The sequence below is a fragment of the Oryx dammah genome, unplaced genomic scaffold (assembly GCF_014754425.2).
Source record: "Oryx dammah isolate SB20612 unplaced genomic scaffold, SCBI_Odam_1.1 HiC_scaffold_18, whole genome shotgun sequence".
NCBI classification, from domain to species: domain Eukaryota; kingdom Metazoa; phylum Chordata; class Mammalia; order Artiodactyla; family Bovidae; genus Oryx; species Oryx dammah.
In genome coordinates this window covers 19,557,860-19,564,484 of record NW_024070202.1, presented here as the reverse complement: position 1 = coordinate 19,564,484, position 6,625 = coordinate 19,557,860, and the positions used below count along the sequence as shown (strand labels likewise).

The 6,625-nt window shown below is 42.2% G+C and overlaps 1 long non-coding RNA gene across 1 annotated transcript in view; it reads left to right on the top strand.

The window, feature by feature from the left end:
• The first annotated feature begins 401 nt into the window (after window positions 1-401).
• LOC120878012 overlaps window positions 402-6,625 on the top strand; it is a 19,632-nt gene continuing 13,408 nt past the window's right edge. The window contains exon 1 of the long non-coding RNA XR_005724438.1: window positions 402-481. This is a non-coding gene — a long non-coding RNA (uncharacterized LOC120878012). The remainder of the gene's footprint in view (window positions 482-6,625) is intronic.

Here is a 6,625-nt window from a genome sequence, read left to right as displayed (position 1 = left end):
AAGAAGCAACAGTTAGAACCCTGTATGGAACAAATGACTGGCTCAGGATTGAGAAAGGAGTACAATAGGGCTGTCTGCTGTCATCCTGTTTGTTTAACCTATACACTGAGCCCTTCATGAGAAACGCTGGGCTAGATGATTTACAGGCTGCAATCAAGAATGGCACGGGAAACATCAACAACCTCAGATAGGTGGATGGTACCACTCTAATGGCAGAAAGTGACGAGGAACTAAAGTGCCTCTTGATGATTGTGAAGGAGGAGAGTGAAAGAGTTGGCTTAAAACTAAACATTAAAAAAAAAAACTCAGATCATGGCAGCATCCAGTCCCATTATTTCCAGACAAATAGAAGGAGAAAAGGTGGAAGTAGTGACAGTTTCTTCTTCTTGGACTCTAAAAGCACTGTGGATGGTGACTGCAGCCATGCAATCAGAAGACGATTGCTTCTCAACAGGAAAGTGGTGGCACACCTAGACAGTGTGTCAAAAACCAGACATTAGTCTGCTAACAAAGGTCCATATATCCAAGGCAATGGTCTTCCCAGTCATCATGTACAATTGTGAGAGCTTGACTGTAAAAAAGGTAAAATGCCAAAGAATTGATGCCTTTGAACTGTGGTGCTGGAAAAGACTCCTGAAAGTCCCTTGGACAGCAAGGAGATCAAACCAGTCAATCTTACAGGAAATCAACCCTGAATATTCACTGGAAGGACTAATGTTGAAGCCAAATCTCCAGTAGTTTAGCTGTCTGATGGGAATAGCTGACTCATTGGAAAAGTCCATGATGCTGGGAAAGATTGAGGGCAGAAGAAGAGGGCATCAGAGGTTGAGATGGCTGGATGGCATCACCAATGCAATGGAAATGAACTTGGGCAAACTGAGGGAGTAGGTGAGGGACAAGGAGGCCTGGTGTGCAGCAATCTGTGGGATCGAAAAGAGTTGGACACATTTGGCAGCACCTGACTGGAAGGTACTAATTTTTACATTTTTTAAGGTAGGCTAGATTATGACATAGAAACTCCCAAATATCAGTGGCTTACTAAACCAAATTTGTTTTTCTTTCATGCTACATGCTTACTGTGAGTTGGGTAAGAGATTCTGTTCATAGTAGTCACTAAGGAATCAAAGCTAGTGGAAATTTCAACCAAATACTTTCTTCCAAAACCATAGGGTAGCCCACCTATTCTCATTTGTTTGGATGTTTCCCAGTCTTAGCACTGAAAACTGTGCTTCCCATGAACCCAGTCAAACCAGAACAGTGTTTCTGGTATTGTTCTGGTCTTTCATCTGGAACTCCTGTGTCCTAGGGAATCACTCAGTTCTGGGAAAATTGAGGTAATTGGTCATCTGACACAATCACTAGAGTAGTGGGAAGGAAGTGTTATTCTTAAGCCATCAGACCAAAAATGACATCTGGCACTGTTCCTTCTTCTCACTAGTCAGTGTAAGTTGGATGGCATTGTTTCAAATCAAAGTGGGCAGAGAAGAGCAACTGACCATGTGTTTACGAGGCAGAGTCAGAAATATTTAGTGAACAGTGCAAACTACCACAGGAAGAAGACAAAGTAGTTGAATAAGCAGCTGGTTAGATCATAACATATAAAAGAAATTGTGGCAGTTTAAGATATTAAAACATATGAAAAGTTATACAAATAAAATCAATATAAATATGATAAAAGCTGGTATTTAAAAGGTAACCTAGAAAATAAATTAGATCCCAAAGATAACAGATCTGCTTTTGAACTATAAATTTAGCAACAAATACTTTCTTGGTTCTAGTTTGTATGTATACATTGTACATGTGATGGTGGATATAATGCATGTAGAATTTTAAGCTCAGTTACTCTCTGAGAATTTTGTAGAATATATGAGCAATGAATGCAAATCAGTCACTTGTAAAAATTTCTCTTTCTGAGCTCTGCAAATGTGAGAATGAACTAAAGATTTCCAAATTTACCAGTTACTAGAGTATAGGTGCAGAGTAGTGTCTAATCATTTATTCATCTATCAACTTATTCAGTAAATATTTATTTAGTGACATAAACTGTGGATGTAGGGACAGAAAATGTAAGGATGTAGACAGAAAATGCCCCTCTTCTCATTGGAGGAGACAGATAAACAGGGTAATTACTGTGAGGGGAATAAACAGGATGACTAGATAGAGAGCAAAGAGAGAGGGCACAGAATGGGTAGGAAGTATTTTGATTTGAATCATAGGGAAATTTCTCTGTGAGGAAGTTACATAGTAGGAATAAGCTGCCAAGGGAAGAGCTGGAATAGCTTTATAGCTACAAGTGTTACCAAGTACAAAGACACTGAGGTTGCAGTAGTACAGTAGTAGTGTTAACTGCTCAGTTGTGTCCGACTCTTTGCGACTCCATGGACTGTAGCCCACCAGGCTCCTCTGTCCATGGAATTCTCCAGGCAAGAATACTGGAGTGGTTGCCATTCCTTTCTGCAAGGGATCTTCCTGACCCAGGAATTGAACCTGGGTCTCCTACATTGCAGGCAGATTCTTTATTGTCTGAACCACTGTGGAAGCCCTGAGGCTTCAAAGAGGAACCAAATAAAGCCAACATGGTCAGAGTATAGCCTTGGGAAAATTGATACAAAAAGAAGTGGAAGAAGAGGTAAGAGCCAGGCCAGGGTAAAGAGTTTGGACTCTATTCTGATCATAGATTTTTATTCAGTAAGTGATATGACTTGCTTTTTGTTTTACAGAGAATAATCTGATTGCTGTTTGGAGTATGGATGGAAGAAGGCAAGGAAAAAGGCAAGGAGACTAGTTACAAGACACTTTTAACAATCTTGGTGAGACATAGTGGACTTTGAATTAAGGGGGTGGCAGTGGGTATGGAGGGGCTTCCCTGGTGGCTCAGCAGTTAAGAATCACCTGCCAATGCAGGAGACACGGTTTGATCCCTGATCTGGGAAGATGCCCTGAAGAAGGAAATGGCAACCCACTCCAGTATTCTTGCCTGGGAAATCCCATAGACAAAGGGGCCTCATGGGCTATAGTCCATGGTATCATAAAGATTCAGACACAACTTAGTGAACAAATAGCAACAACAACAAAAATGGGTATGGAGAGAAAAGGATAGATTTTAGATACAATGTGGAGCTAGTAGCAGTGGGATCTGATGATGAATGTGATGGTAAAGAATCTGCCTGCCATATGAGACCCGGGTTTAATTCTTGGGTTGGGAAGATCCACTGGAGAATAGAATGGCTACCACTCCAGTGTTCTTGCCAGGAGAATCCCGTGAACAGAGGAGCCTGTTGAGCTACACAGTCCATGGGGTTGTAGAGTCAGACACGACTGAGCAACTAACACTGACTGATTGACTGAAGAAGGAAAAGAAAGAATAGGATCAAGGATTACTCTTTAGTTTTTGGGCTTTAGCCATTTACTGTGTGGGTATACCCTTTACTGATCTATTAGAAACCTAGAAAGAAACAAGATCTGTGGGAAAATCAAGAATTCTGCTTAGACAGACAGTTTGATTTACTTGTTGGACATCCAAGTGGAAATATCAGGTAAGCATTTAGATACATGGTTTTGGAAACCTGGAGAGATATACATAATGACACTTATGAGATATCAACATATTGATGTATTGTAAGGTAAGGTAGTGGTTAAGGAAATATAGGGAGAGTGTGCAGATACAAAAGAAAAGAAGTCCTGTGCTGATCTGGAGGCACTCCAACATTTAGAGACTTTGTAGAGAAGATAGAACAGAAAAGGAGACTGAGAAGATCCAGCTGGTAACACAGAGTGTAGTGTACTGAACATGGATGGAGGAGACTATTTTAAGAAGCAGTGGTTGTGGTGGTAGTGAATTGTGCTATTGCTGCTGAAAAGTTCAATAAAGGAAAAAAAAAATAACCATAAAATTTGTCAACATGAGAACTGCAACAAGAGCAATCTCTATGGAATAGGTTGAGGGACAAGTATAAAATGAGGAAATGGAGACAGTGAGTAGAGATAAAACTCCAGGCATAAAGTAATCATATCAAATATAAACAGCAGTAATATAATTAAATTGTAACAATATACTTCAGTAAATAAAAACATTACCAATTCACAATTATATCACTTATCTCTAGATGGAAATTAATTACAGAAGGTGATAGTGAGTGTAAACCTAAAAAAGGGAGGCCAAAGTCCAGAAATCTACCAGTTACTCCAATAGTCTCAGAGGGAGAGTGGCAATGAACCTAGAGAGAACTGCTTTCATCACCACAGAGATGGCTTTGGTGAAGAGCAAGGAGGATCCTTCCTAGTTCACTATTGTCTCAATGAAAATTACCTTCATTAGGTTAAATTTTATTTCTCTCTTCTTTGATTTCTTGCCTCCCAAACAACCATCTCACTAATAATTCTGTGTCCCAAAGCAACTGATACCAGAGAGAAGGGAAAGAAAAACAAAGAAGAGTTTTGATGGAAGGCAGAATGAATGGAAGGATTCATTTTGGAGATGAGATGTTTCTGGTTTCCATTTTTGTTTTTTTTCCCTAAGAAGAAAATAAAGAAGATAGTATGCACTCACACGGCGAAGTATGTAGTAACAGACCAAGTGTGGAGCTTGGGTTGCCATAACAGTGTACCACATACTAGATGGTTTAGACAACAGAAATGTATTTTCTCACACTTCTGGAGGTCAGAAATCCAAGATCAAGGGGCCAGAAAATTCAGTTTCTGGTAATACATCTTTCCCTGGCTTACAGACTGCTTTCTCCCTGTTCCCTTTCATGAACTTTATTTTGTGTGTGTGTGTGCATGTCGAGAAATCTCTGATGTCTTTTCCTGTTCTTATACGAACACTAGTCCTACCAGATAAGGGTTCTACCCTTATGATCTCATTTAACCTTTATTACCTAAAGGCCCTATCTTCATATAGAGTCACTTTGAGGATTTGGGTGTATGAATATGAGTGGAACACTATTTAGTTCATAACAAATGGTTTTACTCTTCTTAAAAAAGGAGGATGCATTTTCTATTGACTAGGTAATAATCACTAGAAATTACTGAAAAATATGAAAGGATTGTGTAGCCATATTACAGTTTGACTACATTTCAAAGCAAGACAGCAGCATGGGAGTGGGAATTCATATAAAGGCCAGAGGTTAAATAGATTTGAAAATTGGAATAGTAGACATAAATAAGAATGTCCAGGAGTATAGGGAAGATGTGGGCAGGAGAAAATATTGTTAATGTGGGCTTCTTCAAAATGGTTGGCCATTGGATTTAAACTAATGCTTCCCTAAATTTTTTCATGTCAAAGGCAGGAAAATGACAAAGCAATGACAATTTTTGAAGCATTTTGAGGCATCTATAAGGGTCTTGGTAGAAAAATTTTATATTATCAATTTTACATTTTAGTAACATATACTTAGGGAGAATAATGAATAGAAAATACTATAGAAGATATTGGGGCGGTCCTAAGATGGCGGAGGAATAGGAAGGGAAGACCACTTTCTTCCTCACAAATTCCTCAAAAGATCATTTCAATGCGGAGCAAACTCCACAAAACAACCTCTGAATGCAGGCAGAGGACATCAGGCAACCAGAAAAGCAGATCATTGTCTTCAAAAACAGATAGGAAAAAATATAAAAGACGAGAAAAGAGACAAAGGAGGTGGGGAGGGAGCTACGTCCCGGGAAGGGAAGCCCGTCCCGGGAAGGGAATTCTAAGAAGAGAGGTTTCCAAACACAAGGAAACACTCTACCTGCCGGTCTAAGGCGAGCCTTGGAAACACAGAGGGCAACATAACAGGAAGGAAAAATGAATAAATAATTAAAACCAACAGATTACAAGCCCAACAGTAACTCCCCCAGCGGAAAAGCCGCGCAGACGCCTGCAACCGCCACTAGCAAATGGGGGCAGGGCAGGGAAGCGCAGGAGACGCGGGCTGCCGTGCTCGGTAAGAAGCGGGCAGAAACGCCCCACGTGTAACCAGAGCGATCGAACTTGGGCGAGCAAACCAGGCTGGGGGATAGCTACCACGCGAAAAGCGCGAACATAAGACCCCGCCAGGACCGCACACAGAACAAAGGACTGAACGGAAATAGCCGGCTGCAGACCATCCCCCGCCGGGGACAGGCAGCCAGAGCTGTAAGGGCTGGAAAGGGGCAATCGCAGCCCCGGAGAGACTACCTAAAAAGCGGCAGGCAGGCTTCTTTGCTGAGACTTCAGGGGATGCAGGACAGTCGCCATCCGCCTCACAAGGAGCGCCAGCAGTACACCCAGAAAACTGAGCAGTAGAAACAGAGAAGGGGACAAGTCCCGGCGACCGCGCTCGCCAAGCTCCCGAGCTGCTCGGACCCGGGAGGGGCGCAGAGCGCAGTCCCAAACAAGTTTGTGCCTCTGAGGGTTACCTGGGCGCCAAAACCGAGCGGCTTGGACCGGGGAGGTGCGCGAAGCCTGGGGCCGGCCTCGGATGGTTCCTGGCTGAGCTCCATGGAGCCGGAGCGGTTTGTGCGTCGTGGGGGGAGACAGGTCCAGCGGGGTGGAGACGCTGTGTGCCCACGACAGTGCTATTTGTTTGCAGCATCCCCCCCTCCCCACAGCGCGACTGAACTAGTGAGCCTAAAAAAAAAAAAAAAAAAAAGTGTCCACCACCGC